Here is a 17,351-nt window from a genome sequence, read left to right on the forward strand (position 1 = left end):
ACCTCTACCTCTACCTCTACCTCTACCTCTACCTCTACCTCTACCTCTACCTCTACCTCTACCTCTACCTCTACCTCTACCTCTATCTCTATCTCTATCTCTATCTCTATCTCTATCTCTATCTCTATCTCTATCTCTATCTCTATCTCTATCTCTATCACTATCTCTATCTCCATCTCTATCTCTATCTCTATCTCTATCTCTATCTCTATCTCCATCTCTATCTCTATCTCTATCTATCTCTATCTCTAATCTCTATATCTGTATCTATATATGTAAAGGGGCAGCTAGGTGGCACAGAGAATAGACTCATCATCCTGAGTTCAAATCTGACTTTAGACACTATCTGTCTGACCCTGGGAAAATCATTTAACCCTGTTTGCCTCAATCCCTTGTCTATAAAAGGAGAAGGAAATGGCAAGCCACTCCATTATCTTTGGTGGATGGTCATGAAGAGCTGGCATGACTGAACAACAGCAACATATATGTAAAATGCACAGTACTTTACAAACCTTAAAAAGCTACATAAATGCTAGCTGTTTCTTATTAATGAGACAATGTTTCTCAATGAAGATATTAGAACTGTCCATCCTAAAGACAAAGAACAAAAAGGTAACATGTTCCTTGAGAGAGAGAGAGTGCTGGATTTGAAATTAGAGGACAAAGCTTCATATCCCAGCATTACTACTTACTTACCTGTGCAACCTTGGGCAAGCATCTCAACCTCTCAGCTTGGTTTCTTCATTTGTAAAGAAAGGGAGTTGGACTCTGATCTCTGAGGTCCCTTGTATTTCTATCTATGATTATCGCTCAATGACTTCTAAGGTATCTTTCAGCTCTAAAATTCTGCTTCTGTGATTCTAACTTTTGAACTGTATAAGCCTCCTAGTCAAATTCATTTAGTGCTTTGGAACTGGACTGTGGCATCTTAATCAGGGAGCTTTTAGCAAGAAAAGGCATTTTTGAAAGATAATGTCACCTATTGAAAAGAACATAATATTCTTTTTAAACCTTTGTAGATAGTCAAAGCCTGGATTACGTCAGTGCTCATTATGAAATGCCTTAATCCCTCCCATGCCTAAAGGGTCCTATTTTTTTTTCTCACATGACTTAACTTTAGGGTGACCTGCTATCCAGAAACCCAAAGAACAGATTCCTTGACCCAGGAGGAAAAGGATTTTCCATTTTGTCACCTTCCAACTCCTTCCTTATCTATTTCAAGGACCAATCACTAAATCACTAATGTGCCTACCAACACCTACTTTTTAAAAAAAATAAATATTTTATTATTAACATGAAACATCAATGCAACTAAACTTACTTAGTAACTATTTGGATTTAAATTATTTTTTAAAAAAAATTTAATGTCCTAACATTTTAAAGACCCTCCCTCTAAGTCTCCATTAGAACCCTTTAATTCTCATTTACATTAATTACCTCATATGGCTATACTTATGCCAAATCTACTTCTTTTTTTTCTTTTCTTTTTTAAAAGTATAGATGTATCTTGTATTTATATTACTTTCATTTCTAAATAAATTCCTCTTGCTCTCCCATGCTGTCCCTTGTAAAAAAAGAATAAAAAAGAGGGAAAAAGGCAATTCAGCAAAAGTAACCAACTCATTAGCTAAGTATGACAATATATTTAATGTTCTATACCCATAGTTACCACACAGCTGCAAAGGGAAGGGGGATCAGTTTTCCATCTCTTTTCAAAGGCCAAATTTGGGGTTGATCAGGTTATTATAATTTTACAGCGTTTGGTTTTAATTGTTTTGTAGTTATTGCTTTTGTTGCTTTTTCCATTTAAATGGTTGCAGCCATTTTGTTTCCTTGGTTCTGTTTACTTTACTCCATATCAGTTCATATAAGTCTGCTTTGTATCTAGTTCTTTTATCTCAACTTTCTTTGTGCAACTAAAGTTTGTGACATTTTCATAAGAACCTTTTAAGCCCTGATGTGCAGGCTCACTGTGTAATGCCTATGGGATATTGGGGGAATTCTAAAGTGGATTATTGTATGTATCATCAAAGTATGTTTTTATAGAAAAGAAGGAATATATGATTTCTAGGCTACTACAAGGTCAGACCCTACATCTTTACCAGCAAAAGGGCCCTAGTATCTATATAAGACACTGTAGTTAGTATTAGGTCATGACTTTTTTAGCACCAGGATAGGAAAAAAACAGAAGAAACCAGATCAGGGGATCTATTTAATCGAGATAGGTACAGTTATCCTAGGGTGGAACAAGCAAAATCCATGGGTTCAGAGTTGAGGTGATTAGTGAAGGCAGAGAAAATGGATGTAGTAGGTCCCAGAAGATGAAAAAGAATTCAGAGTCTAATCGGTCAACAAGAAGAGGAAAGAATGAGTTATGTAAAGAAGGATATCACTGAGGAATAAAATGTGACCTGTTATCCACAGATGGTGAATTGTATAGTAAAAACCATTTACCCTCCAAGCCATAAAATATAAGCTCACTCCTGGAGGGCACGGATTTTTTTATTTTTGTCTTTAAGTTCCTTGAGCCCAACACAGTTCCTAGCATATAAGAGGCACATAGGAAATATTATTTGAAAAAAAAAAAGGAAAATGTTCTTTGAATTTTATTGAACCAAACCCAGTTTTTATGATCTGTCCTGGTTTCTGTAGCTTTGAGCAACTAGGTGTATCTATATAATTTTCTGTCATTCCTCACTTTGCTCCCTGAGCATCTTCTTGTTATCCTTATTTCTGCTTGAACCAGAGACCATATAGACTGTAGGACTTGAGTTCATCTCCTGAAGTCCCATCTTGGAACTGCTGATGTCCTGAGAAGTGAGTGTTCTTCATCTACATCTCAGTTGGCTCCAGCCAACTGGTTTACTTAACTCTTTCAACATCTTCATTCATTCATTCATTCATCCATTCATCCATCCATTTATTTATTTGTTCTTTCTTTTCTTTGTTTATTTGAGTGGTGGGTAATGAGGGTTAAGTGACTTGCCCAGGGCCACAAAGCTAGTAAGTGTCAAGTGTCTGAGACTAGATTTGAACTCAGATCCTCCTGAAGCCAGGGCCAGTGCTTTATCCACTGTGCCACCTAGGTGCCCCTCCACCATTTTTTTATAAGCTGTCTCACCACCATTTATCTTCTGTGTACCTCTTTCCTTCCCCACACTCTTTCCCTTTCTAGAAGAATCACAAAATCCATGCTAGTCATTTCTAATAGAAAAGGGTATATTGATCTTCTCCCTTATGGATCTACTCACTTTGCAAAGTAAATGCAAAATAACCCTTGCAAGCCTCCACAGGTGTTTGTTTGTTCATATCAGAATATGGGCTCCTTCAGGGCAAGGGTTACCTTAAACTTTTGTACTTATATATCTACTTAGCATAGTTATTAGCATATGAATGATACTCAACAAATGTTTCTTCATTCATTTGTAATTTATTTGACTCTGGCCTCTCTCTCTCTGGGCCAGGTTTGTTATATTCCCCATTCCCCTCAGGGTTTTCAGATACTTGAGGGATTGGGGATAGCAGCCTTTCTGCTATCTATTTGAGCTCCTACTGGCTGTGTTCCCTTGAAGTTTAGGGGTAGGGTGACTTTCTTGTTCCATTCAACTATTTAATCTAGGATAGTTTTAACAAAATAATATGGCACAGTAGATAGAACACTGGGCCTAGAGTCAGGGAGACCTGAGTTCAAGTGTGGCCTCAGATACTAACTAGCTCTGTCTCCCTGGGCAAGTCACTTAATCCTGTTTGTCACAGTTTCCTCATCTGTAAAATGAGATGGAGAAGGAAATGCCAAACTACTCTAGTATCTTTGCCACGAAAATCCCAAATGGAGTCATGAAGAGTCAATCATTACTGAACAACAACAATACCAAAATTTATTTTAAAGATATGGCCAGAACAGAGTCCAATAGCTGAGGAAACAATTTTCCCCTATACTATTTCAGTTTCTAGGAGGACATTAGGCTCACAATTTAGCTCCATTCCAATATATCACTGACCCCACCAAATTCAAGTCCAAAACTATGATTACTGCTGGTTTTTGCTGAGTTGAGAGATAGAGTAGAAGGAATCCCTAATGCCTTGCTATTTCCCACATGATTCGATTAGCTGTGACTACATGAGTGTCCTTGCTTCCTTATACTCTAATGCCACAAAAGCTACTGTGGGTGCTGTCAAGCTATTTTACAAAAACTGATGTTTCCATCTATTTAGTCAAAAGAAAAAAGTTCCTCCCAACCACCTGATCAGCCAACACAGAATATCCATGATGACCCATTCCTCATAATTCCCCCAGAAGCAGCTCCCAGTTTCACCATGTGGAAAGATGCCATCTCAGGTGGTCCAAGTGTGCACTACATCCTTATTAGTCATTCATTCATTCACATATTTGACAAAAGAGTCCAGAAGTCTATGAATGAATACCGCTCAAGACAAGAATGATCAGAGACAGAGAGAATTATCCTAGGGTTAGAATACTACCCTCTCTCCTCAGACTGAAAAGTGTTTTTCAACATCATTTGGTAGACTGGATTATTAGTTTAGATGCACTGACATACCTGCATTCCTTATATCAAAATTTGAAATTTGTCATTATTTATTTTTGTTTGTTTTTGGGTGTTTTGCAAGGCAATGAGGGTTAAGTGACTTTCCCAGGGTCACACAGCTAGTGTCAAGTGTCTGAGGCTGGATTTTAACTCAGATCCTCCTGAATCCAAGGCCAGTGCTTTATCTACTGCACAACCTAGCTGCCCCCATTATTATTTCTTAAATTTGTATTTCTGTGTTTGCAGCTTTGGAGTTCAGCTATCTTTCATGTTACCAAACTCATTCTGTTCTGTTCCAAGTTACTTTTCTTTTAACCTTAAATAATAGGCAAAATGGCAAAGTGATGTGTTGCCCTCTGTGCCCCCCCACCCCTCTCAAAAGGACATCACCATCATCATTGTCATCATCAATCTATCAATTATATGATGCTTTAAGGTTTGCAAAGCATTTTGAAAATATTTCATTGTATCCTCATAACCACCATGGACCTTGAGGCTATTATTATCCCGATTTAACAGATGAGGAAACTGAGGTAGACAGCAGACAAGTGACTTGGCCAGGGTTACACAGCTAGTAAGTGTCTGAATTCTAACTTGAACACAAGTCTTTCTTTCTCCAGATCTAGTGCTCTATCCACTGGGCTAATGTTCATCTGAGCAGACCATATTATTTGTTTTATGTCTACAATGCATTTTCCCAAGAGGTTATGTACTCATTGTATGTGGAAACTAGAAGGGACCTGACAGAAAAAAAGCATATAAAAAAATCCCACTCAAGGTGATGATGTTGTCGTATTCAAATTCTTTTCCACTATTATAGGGGAGCTGACATGCATACATGGGGAATCAGGCATTCTAAAGCTGAATGAAAGTGACAATGAAGAAAAAGATTCAGTGTTATGTTACAGCCTCTGAAAGCAGAGCAAATGTCAGAGAGTCTCCTTTTAAAGATTGCTTATTCTTGTCCAATAACTCCAACTGTCAGAGCATAGAGGTATATCAAAAAGAGTTTCAGGAATTCAATAAGATTGTTTCTTAGCAACTCTGTCAACAAATTTAAATTGCTACATTTGTGGTTATTCCACAGGCATTTACATGCAAAATTTGTGAACTTGTACTGTAACTTCTGTTTGAGAGAGGCACCAAGCAATTCAAGGATTCCAGTTCTAGAAAAAGGATGGAAAACATTTTGGGGGATGTCTTTTCATGCCTCTTTTATTTTATTTTAATGTTTTAATTACTAATTTCAATAATTAGTCATTAAAAACTTTTCTTATTTCTATATCCCTTAGATTACATAATTTTAGATCTTAAATGGCCAAAGCATTGACCGCCATTGTACAATCATGAACTTTAGGGATAGACTGTCAACCTTGAAGTCAGAAGGCACTGACCACTTTTACATACTGGCGTCCTATGGCATTACTCGCAGACTCTTTACCAACTTGGTTTCATTACTCTAAATGTTCTTAGTTCATATGTCCTTGTTAAACTAGAGTGTCCAGAAGCAGATACAATATTCAAGACATGGCTTCAACAGCAGAAAGTCCAATAGAACTATTAACTTATGGATTTGAACACTATGTGTTTATTAATTCAGCTGAAGACTACATTAGCCTTTTTTTTAAGCAGCTATATCAGATTTCTGTTTTATAAAGATCTCTGATCTTTTTTCTATTGAATTAATTTCAAGTGGGAGTCTCCCACAAACTGATCATAGAGTTGACTGTTTAACCTTATTGCAGAAATTAACATCCCACTGGTAAATTTAAACTTATTTTAGTCTATTAATGCAACCTTGCAAGATCTTTTTTAATGCTAAGCTCAGCATCAAGTTTATTAGCACTCTTCCCCAACTTTTTATTTGTATAGTTGATAAGCCTGTCTTTTGGATTTTTATCCAAGTTGAGAAAAGTATTTAATAAGACAAGGATAAAATGGCATTGATCCATTATCAACAAAATAATTGATTTTTTTCTTTCTATAAGGACAATTTAGGATGTGTCCATTCATTATTCATTCATTTATTCATAAGCATTGGTTGATCATATAACATTTGTACCACATTTTTGGAATATGTTCGACTTGAATACAGAAAATGAATAATTTTTAAGTTGCTCTGTTATTTTTCATATTGATACTAATATCTTACCATAAGCAGAGAAAAGCTTGTTCCTTTTAAAAACAGTAATATTGATTTCCCAATACAGTTATCATTCTAATGTTAAAACTAATTTTTTATTTTTTGGTGAAGCAATTGGGTTAGGTGACTTGTCCAGGGTCCCACAGCTAGTAAGTGTTAAGTGTCTGAGGCCACATTTGAACTCAGGTCCTCCTGACTCCAGGGCCAGCTCTCTATCCACTGCAACACCTAGCTGCCCCGAATTGTTTATTTTTAAGTAAACCTTCATGCAGTTAACAAAAATGACTTTTAAAAAGAAAAATAAAACAGTTTGGTTATAAAAAAATAATACTTTTAACCTGATTGAAAATACTTTTAAATTAATTTCAAATTACAGAATTTTAAAATTAGAAGGGAGCTTAGAAGCCATTCAGTTTAATCCACACCTGACAAAACAATCTCCACTACAGTGTGACTGACTAGTGCCTAACCTAACTCTGCTTGAAAACCTTCAGCGAAGGAGAGTCTGCTAGCTCCACAGGCAACCTGTGACTCTTCAGGATAGCTCTAACCATGCTTTATCATTTTTGTCCCTTACTTCTGGTGAGAAGGATGGATAGGAATACTCTCACAAGTCCTTTGTGTTGGGAACAGATGCTGGAATGGTGGTAGATTCAATAATTAAAACAGGAGTTTATAAAGAGAGTTCAAGGGAGGTTAGTTAAGAATCCCAAAGGGGTAAAATATAGAATAGATCTCCAATGAATAAATGTCAAATAGTAATCAGAGTTGCAATGCAATGTGGAGTAATAAGGCAAGGACCAGACCGCCAAGAAACAGGAAGTAAGAAGTTACTATGTAAGTTTCACCAACAGAGTTCTGTTACTGAGTTTGGGTTTTTGCTGTTAAAGATGATTCCACCATGATGAGGATCGAATGATTTGGCCTTGAAGAGCATCCTCTGAGTCTCAGTTGGGGAGTCTGAGTCATAGGTTGCTAGAGGTGGGGACCCTGAGGTAATAATAATATTTACAAAGCGCTTCAAGTTTTGCAAAGGGCTTTACATATGTTATTTCATTTGGTATTCACAACAATACTGGGAAGTAGGAGCTTTTATTAGCCTCATTTTGCAGATGGGAAAAATTGAGGCTGAAAAAGGTTAAGTGACTTGAGCAGGGCTATACTGCTAGGAAGTCTGAGTCCAGATTTTAACTCAGGCCTTCCTAACTCCAAGTTCAGTGCTCCCTAAGAACCAATTCTTCTATGAAAGATGAAACTTAACTGTTGTATCCTTGGGAAACGTTAAAGCATGGATTGAGGGGGTGTGGAACATCTACAGTGAGAGGGAGAGAAATCAGTGAATCAAATATCTTCTTACATATGTGAATGGAGGATGGGAGATTATATCTAGGGGACTAGGAGTAGATATTTTATTTCGTTCCTAACATTGGATTAATTATTATCAGGGCAATGAATGATTTTTAGAATATCCAAAATATCTTTAAAATATCTTTATTGACCGGGTAGATCACACATTCTGGTTTGACTTGAGGTTCCATAAATGTACCCATCTCCAAAGGAGTCTCACTTCCTTCTCTTCATCTCATGGCCTATCCTGTGGAATTCTCCTCCTTATCCTTTCTCTGCCAGATTAGGGTCAGGAATTAAGTCTGGCCTTGGCCTAGCACCCAGAACCACTGACCCCTTCCATGTTTACACATTCTGTTAGGCTCTCTGGGTTTGGCTTTGAAAGCTTAACCACCATGCAACAGTTTATTTTCAAGAGACTTGGAATGAATTCTCCAAAGCACAATATGAGACTTTTCTGGGACTGGCATCAAAGGCTCTTTAAAATCTTCGCTAGTAAAGTTCTCCATCTTTTTGACTCAGCAAAAGAACACTGCAATGGCCTCACTAATTTCCCCTTTGAGCCATCAGTTTCCTGTGGAGTGTAACCTTAACAAGATTTTCCATCTGTCCTCCTCCTATTGGAATTCAGGAAAATCAAACAGGAAACTAACATTGAACATTGCTGGCAGTGGGACTTTCAAGAAATGATGGCAGGTACATGGGGAGAACAGTGAGGAAGGGAAAATGAAGCTAATTAGTTTCCATTTATAAAATATTCAGGGTTTGCAAGGCACTATACCTAGCATATAGAAAACACAAGCCCAAGGAGCTTACATTCCAACAGGGAAAAGAAAGATAAAGAAAAACATATATAACTCTTTCAGATACCAATCCTTAAACCCATTTATCATCTTGTTAGTGAATACTGATAGCTCTCATTTAAAATCACTTCATTGAAAATCCTACTATAGTCATCAATACCAATGCAAAATAAAAATAAAAAACAAAACCCAGATCCTGCCCCGAAGGGCTTAAAGTCGATCGATTTACATAGTGACTTCACGTATATGTAACGGTACAAGTATTTCTTCTCTTTATGGAAGAACCTGCCTTACTAGGGGACAGAAGATGGAAAGACAGGAATGTGGGCAGGAATAGTAATTTTTGCACAAGCCACCAGGTGGCACTCTGAGCTTGAGCCAACTGCCCTCCTGGATCTTCATGCAAGCTAAAGGAGAGTGCCCTCACTTCCTTGTTTTCCTGCCTTCCTTTCAATGCCTGCCCAGGTTCTATCTCACCTCATTTAGTCTAGGGTTTAAAATAAACAGAAAAGTACACAATATTTGGTTTCTATACCCAAGATTCTTATTGCCTTCCCATCTTCATATGTGTGTAAGAGAATGCACACTCTCTTTATGGAGTCCTTTTTTTTTTTTTTCTTTGAGGGGGCTATGAAGGTTAAGTGACTTGCCCAGGGTCACACAGCTAGTAAGTGTCAAGTGTCTGAGGCCGGATTTGAACTCAGGTCCTCCTGAATCCAGGGCCAGTGCTTTATCCACTGTGCCACATAGCTGCCCCGTTATGGAATACTTTTGATGAATAAAATGAGAAATAGAAGATAAAATAAAACTCATAACAACCTGGTGCTTCTCACAAGATCCAAACCACCGAATTTCCAACAGTCACAACTAATCCTGTTAATATCTGAATCCTCAACTTCATTTTTCTTAAGTATAGGAATGTACCCAGAGATCACTTTAGGGCAGTTATCAGTCATCTTCTCAATATCAAAGTCCTAAAGATGTAGTAAAACATCTCATCATGAAGTGAATGATAATCCCCAGTCAGTAATCCCTCTGACTGCTTTCTCTTGAGTCAGAGGACCTGGTTTTAAATGTCACCTCTGTCACAAACTATATATGTAACTTTGGGCAAGTCATTTTAACCTCTCTGGGTCTGTGTCCTTATCTATAAAATGAGGATGTTGGGCTAAATGGACTGCAAATTTCCTTTTGCTCTAGCTTGTGATTCTGAAGAAACAGTAGTCACTTTCTGGGCAACTGACAAGTGAACATTCTTGTCTCCTGATGGGCATTGGAGAATTTCTATGATGTCTTCAACCTTACCATGAGCTTCCCTGGCAAATCCAGGTTATCCTTGAACTCTCTTGGTAAAGTCTCTGCCCGTGCTTCATACCTTCCAGGATGGCAGCTTTTCATGTGTCATTGTCTTGGCCTCTCCTAGTGAGCTTGCCATGAAATAATCCACTTTGTATTAAATGCCTTACTGTAGTATAACAGTTTTTCCACATCCTTCATATCAGGGATCTGTACCCTTTTTTGTGTCATGAGACTCTTTTATCAATCTGGTGAAACCTATGGATTACTTCTCAGAATCATGTTTTTAATGTGAAAAGTAAAATTATAGTTATCAAAATATTTTTAAAATCAAATTCTTGAGCTCCAGACTAAGACCTCTTACTTTATATGAATCCTCTGGGACCAATCAAGCCACAAGCATTTGCTACCTTCTAAATAGTCATAATATAGGGAGTTACTAAGGAAAAGGCAAACCAAACCAGCAGTCATTATATATAATTTTAATATAGATTTAATATATAATGATTCATATCATATTGATTCTACTCATTTTTGTACTGATTTAAAGTTCATAAACAGTTTTCTTCATAACCCTGAGAGATATATGAAGAAAGGAAATGAATGAATGAATAAAGAAAGAACAGTGCCTACCACATAGTAGGCACATTATAATACATTCTGGTTGATTTGAATTAGTGCATGTGGACAGCAATGATGAAGCCAGTGAAAGTGTATTTAAATCATCACAGTACAGAAAGGAGTCATCAAAATGATATATTTGAATTTAATTCTATAGACCATCAAAAAGTGCTTATTAAGTACCCATTATTCCCCCTGCACTGTGCTAAGCAGGGGAATACAGAGAAAGAAAGGAAAAAACCAACCAACAAAAAATTTAGTCCCTCCTCTCAAGGAGCTCACAGTCTAATGGAGGAGACAGCATGAAACTGACTATGTACAAACAAAGTTTATACATGATAAATTGGTGATCATCTCAGAGAGAAATCACTAAAATTAAGAGACTGGGAGAAGCTTCTTGAACAAGGCAGGAGCTTAGCTATGACTTGAAAAAAAAAAGCCAAAAAGGAAGAGGAAGAGAAGATAACTACCAACCTCTGTCTTGGAAAACAATGGAAGGAGAAGAATTCTTCAATTCACATTCCTTGGATTCCTCAGCAACTTTAAAAGTACCTGTATCTTCCTTGGCAGAAATATGAATGAAAATCCTATAGTTAAAACACTTCTCCCAATACTACAGATACCCCTTTTCTGTGATTAGTTACTAATTTATATATATATATATATATATATTTTGTTGTTGTTGTTGTTGTTGTTTTTGTTTTTGTTTTTTTTGCAGGGCAATGGGGGTTAAGTAACTTGCCCAGGGTCACACAGCTAGTGTCAAGTGTCTGAGGTCGGATTTGAACCCAGGTACTCCTGAATCCAGGGCCAGTGCTTTATCCACTGCGCCACCTAGCTGCCTTACTAATACTTTTGACATAACATCGCAAGGTATTTCCAATTATCTCATGTCATCATTAAATTCTCCAAAGAGAATGAATTGTTTATAGGATCATAGATCTAGAGCTAAAAGGAATTAAAAGGCATCAGTCCAACCACCTCATTTTATAGATGAGGAAACTGAAGTTCAGGGAGGATAAGGTCTTACAAAAGGTCATACTGCTAGTAATTATCAGGAGAGCTCTGAACACATGTTCCTACTTCCAAGTCTAGCACAGTACATTAATTATGTTATGTTGCTTCTCTGTGTCTATGTGTGTGTGCATGTATGTATATATGTAAACATACACACACATATACATGTACATACATATATAATACATGTTATGCTATAGTAGTCTATAAACTTGCTATTGCTTTAATAGGAACTGTGAAGGCATAACAAAATTAATCCCTAGATCAATCCTTTGGAAATCACTCCTCTGTAACTAAAACCAGAGAGTATTTTCTAAGGTGAACACTTACCAACATCTCTCCAAGAAAAAAGAATATGTAAATAGGTGGCTATTTTGAGTTAGGCCTGGCTATCCCTGTATTTGATCTTCTGAGAACTGGACTGTGCAGAATGAGGAAGAAGGATTTTTTTTCCCCCACAAGGGTTGTGTGATGGACTTCTCAGCTTGAGGAAAATGAATGGTCACAATATCATAGGCTTACATTCTTCTGTCACTTCTCTTTCCAGAAAAGCCGCTGTCTCCACATTTTCTACTCCTTTTCCTCAGCATAATGTTAAACCATGGAACAAGGGACACACTAGTGGCCTCTAATGGTCTGATAATGGACCACAATAAAAGTTATGTGTCCCCTGCTGAAGGTGAAGACACATAATGCTTGGTGATATCCATTATATGACCATTAGAACCTACAATAAAAGAAGAAAATTGTTAAACTAAAGGGGAAAGTTGCTATTTTCACTCATTTCCCATTTTAAAGAAAAAAAGCAATTTTAGAATCGTAATAATCTGTATGTACATGTGTTTATCCCACTCAAATCTTTAAGAGAATATGGATATATAATGAATGGATTGCACATATTTCACCTTTCTAATAAGAAGGTGATAAGGGAATTTCACCATATTCTAAAATGATTCCTTTTTCACTTAATTTCCATTTTATGACTTCTGCAAATACAAAAATGAGAGCCAAAGAGAGATCCATGTAGATATGTGTTCACTCTGCTAAACCTGCCTTCCCTATATAGTCTTGACCCAAACCATCAGACACATTTCATAGCACAACATTCAATAGCTTTATCAAATATTCTGTAGATGATTTTCTCCTAGGAGATGACTTTTGAAAGCACCAAAGCCTATTCAGTTACAGAGGTGGTGAGTTATCATTACAGTGTCTTAATAATATTTCCTTAGCAATCAATAAATACATCTTTAACCATTTCATTTGGCCTACAGGGACTCCTAGTATTCAAGTTTTGTCTCCCGTTGAACATAATGGTATCATATCAATATCCTTTTAAAAAAATTTCCTAATGATGCACTTAATTAAAAAAAAAAAACTGTTCCCTTTATCCTTTATCTTTGGGTGATCCCGGAGCTAGTGCAGGTCTGTCGGGATAATATGAGGCCCTCTCTATCTAATGAGAGGTCAGTAGAATTTGAAGGAACTGATCTCCGATACATAAAGTACAACAGGGATCTACTACAATCCTAAAATTGGACCTCTTGAGTGTTTTATAATTTAAAGACCAAACAGCTTTTGTATCTCTCATGATGAGTCAGATTCCAGTCCTAATCCCAAATTGTCCTTGTGTTTTGAAAGCATCCCACATTTGGCTCTAATTAACTGCTTGGAGAGACAACATATTAAATGCAATCCCTGGGGATGTTTTTTAATCCTTTTTCTTTTAAATGAAGTTCTTTGGTATAATGTAGAGGTAGGGCATATAGATTTGCCTGACATTTATGTAGTGAGCCCATAAAGACAATTTGGAGTTCTCTCCTTGACTTCAATTTCACTTTATTTTTTTTTTCCTTCTGGACATAAAATTTTGGTTCAAAGTTACATAGAATCTTCTCCCTACTTACATTTGCACATTTGGGGGATGGAAAAATTTTAATTTAATGTTATTGTAAGATATTTACTAATTACTCCTCTAACATTCTCTTCTCTTTATTGTAAGTTGTTCAAGTGTTCTAAATCTTTAGCGTTTTAATTTCTGAAACTTTACATTTCAGCTACATTTTTTTTTGCTAGGTTACCCTCATATTCGAACCTTGTTCCTTAAGATGATTAACAAGCATCATCATTATTTTTTATTTTATTTATTTATTTGTTTGTTTGTTTGTTTGCTTATTTATTTATTTAGTGAGGCATTTGGGGTTAAGTGACTTGCCTAAGGTCACACAGCTAGTAAATGTCAAGTGCCTGAAGCCGGATTTGAACTCAGGTCCTCCTGAATCCAGGGCCGGTGCTCTATCCACTGCGCCACCTAGCTGCCCCTAGCACCATCATTATTAAAAAGGAATAAGAAAGACAGCTAGGTGGTGCAGTGGTTAGAGCACCGGCCCTGGATTCAGGAGGACCTGAGTTCAAATCCGGCCTCAGGCACTTGACACTTACTAGCTGTGTGACCCTGGGCAAGTCACTTAACCCTCATTGCCCCACCCCCAAAAAATAAATAAACAAAAGGAAAAGATTGATTTTTTCAGCAAAAAAAAACCTGATAAATGAGTTAAAAATGTACAGACAGGCACCTTCACAAAGCAATAGTAAAGACTGACTACTGCTACCTATATGCAATGGGAGATGGTTCACCTTTATATGGAGCATATGAAATGGCTCAGATCAAGGAACAGAATTGAAATGCCTTCCATGGATGACTTCCACATGAAGCCACCAACAATAGATTATCTAAGAAGTGTCAAACAAATGTTTGATGAGTTACACAGATTTATTTAAAGACATTCAGGGGATTATGGGAGTGGCTCATTGTCATCAGAAATTATGGAAATATTATCTTTAAGGAGGCTGGATTTATTGGTCAATGCAGATTCTACAAATATTTGTTAAAAATTGTACAAGATATCATTGTACATTGTAAAATATTAGCAACTATCAAATATGAGAAAGAGAGAATCAGGTGATTAGAATTATATGCCAGAAGCTTTCCATTCTTTACAAGCGAAAATATTCCTATACTACAAATACTAACCCCCCAAGTGTCCTTGAGAACTATAATAGGATTATAATACAATTGCCAAGACATAACATTTACCCATAAAAAGATATGAACAATATTTCAAATAGATGTTGTCCTATCAAATAGTCATAATTTACAAATTCATTGGAAGAAAAAGTTTTCAAGGTATCAGAAACTAGAGGGAGAAAATAAAACCATGTGGGAAAAGAACAAAGTGCATGTGGTCCCTCTTGTTCTTTCTGTTCCTCGTAAGATGCTTTCAGTGAGTCATCAGAAGATGAGGTTGCATCCTGATATCCTTTATTAATTACAAAAAGCAGTCATTGTACCCACCTGCACAATAATCTGCACAATATTAACTATATTAAAGAAAAATGGCAAAAAAATGACTTTTCCTTGGACTTCCCATTTGACCTGAATTAGAAGAGATATGAATGAAATATCATTGATTAATGATAATAGTAATAGTAAGACTAATAATAATAGCAATAAATAATTCCTCATCAAAGAGGAGGAAGATTGATGTTATAAGAGTCCATGATGAGCAGGTTAACAAGTTTAAAAAGTTATTTGAAACAAATACATATAATTTCCTAGAGCAATGGTAAATACTAAAAATAATTACCTACCACTGGATTTGTCTAGTGTGCCAGGCACTATTCCAAAAGTGGTTTACCTCCAGATGGAGGCTATGAAATGGCAAAAATCCAAGAGTGAAATCAAAAGGCCCTCCATGGGCAACATCCACATGAACTCAACCAACAATATGTCAACAAAGAAGCATCAGACAAATGGTTGAGTCATTCTGATTTGTTTATAGAAAATGGAGGGGTTTATGGTGGCAATTTAAGATCACATTATCATCACTAGAAGTCACAGAAGGGTTATATTTAAGGAGTCTGGAGATATGGATCAATACAGATTATGCAGGAAATGAGAGAAACTGTGTATCATCACAGGTTGCAAATATTAACCTTCTACAAAAATACCTAGCAAGACATGCCCTGGTAGCTAAGAGTTATATGTAAAAGCTCATTATATTTCACAAACCAACAAATGACAACTCTCATATTACAAATACAGACCTCAAAATATCCAAGAGAATTTGATACATAAACTACTAGAATGAGACCATTATCACAGGCCAAATGGTTTTATTTGAAACCCATTGAAAAAGAAGAGAAATCAATGATTATGATTATGATAATAGCAATGATGATAATGATGACAGAATAACAAATAAACAATATTAGAATTAGAGCATTATAATAAAACCATCATTTATAACACTCAACATTGATCCACAAAAGTTCAAGAATAGGGTTTTTAGTAGATGTCCACATACTGAACATTCAGAACATAAAGTGAAAGGTTCTCGAAACAGAGATAACTAGTGGAAGAAATCTAAATCATATGACAACAAAAAAGATACACGCACGCACACACACACACACACACACACAATGCACACTGACCTTTCTGCTACCAGAAGTGTCTCAAAGTTTTTCAGTGGAGTCATAGAAGATAAACTTGGATCCCAACACTTTCTCAATTACAATAATGCATCTTTTTCCCATCTATGCAATAGTCCAGTGAACACTAAACACAAAAGAAAAAGAGGAGGAATGTAACCTGTCCCCAAACCACTTCCAACTGAACTCCAGAAAACATAAAGATGCTTCTGCTGCTGATAATATAATGATGATGATATCACCAGGAATAATTTACATAGTGTTTAAGAATTACAAAGTACTTTACTTATAACAATCTTACAAGGGAGGTAGTGTAAAAACTATCTATTTTACAGATAGAGAAGTATATGTTTACACTTAGTATAAGCAAGTTCATATAGATTTCTGTTCTATTCACACATCATGATGAATAAGAAAGGTTTAGCTGCATTATAGAACAAACTTTCTGTATTCAGGGTCTCAATCCGTGGATTTTAAACCTGGGACACCAGGTTTCATCACTTATTGTCTTATCACAAGGCCTCTTTAAAAAAAATACTCAGATATACCTAATGTAGGCAAAACAGTGTGCCTTTTCCCACCATTGAGTCATTCAACAATCATTTATATTCAGTGCCTATCATTCTTGTTGTTTGTCCTTTGATCTCGATCTCGAAGAGAACCATGACATTGGGTGATGTCATGGCTTGTACAGAATTGAATTTAAGGGAGGCAGGGCTGTGCAAGGTCACCAATCTCCCTCTCTCCTCCAGAGACATCTGGGTGGGTCCAGTGGATATATATATATGATTGGAGGTGGCCCCGGATGTGTAAGGCAATTGGAATTAAGTGAATTGCTCAGGGTCGTGCAAACAGTAAATGTCTGAGGTCAAATTTGAACTCAGGTCCTACTAACTTCAGAGCCAGTGCCTTAATAATAATAATAGTATCAAGCTATGTGATAGGGCCTGGGAATGCAAATACAAAAGGAAGATTGCCCCTTTTCTCCAAGAGAGTACATTCTACAGCATGTTTAAAGATCAGTAAATATATTTAAAACAGATAAAATACAATTTTGGAGGTCCCTCATAACTGGGGGAATCA

This window comes from Dromiciops gliroides, chromosome 3 (genome assembly GCF_019393635.1).
Source record: "Dromiciops gliroides isolate mDroGli1 chromosome 3, mDroGli1.pri, whole genome shotgun sequence".
In the NCBI taxonomy this organism is placed as follows: domain Eukaryota; kingdom Metazoa; phylum Chordata; class Mammalia; order Microbiotheria; family Microbiotheriidae; genus Dromiciops; species Dromiciops gliroides.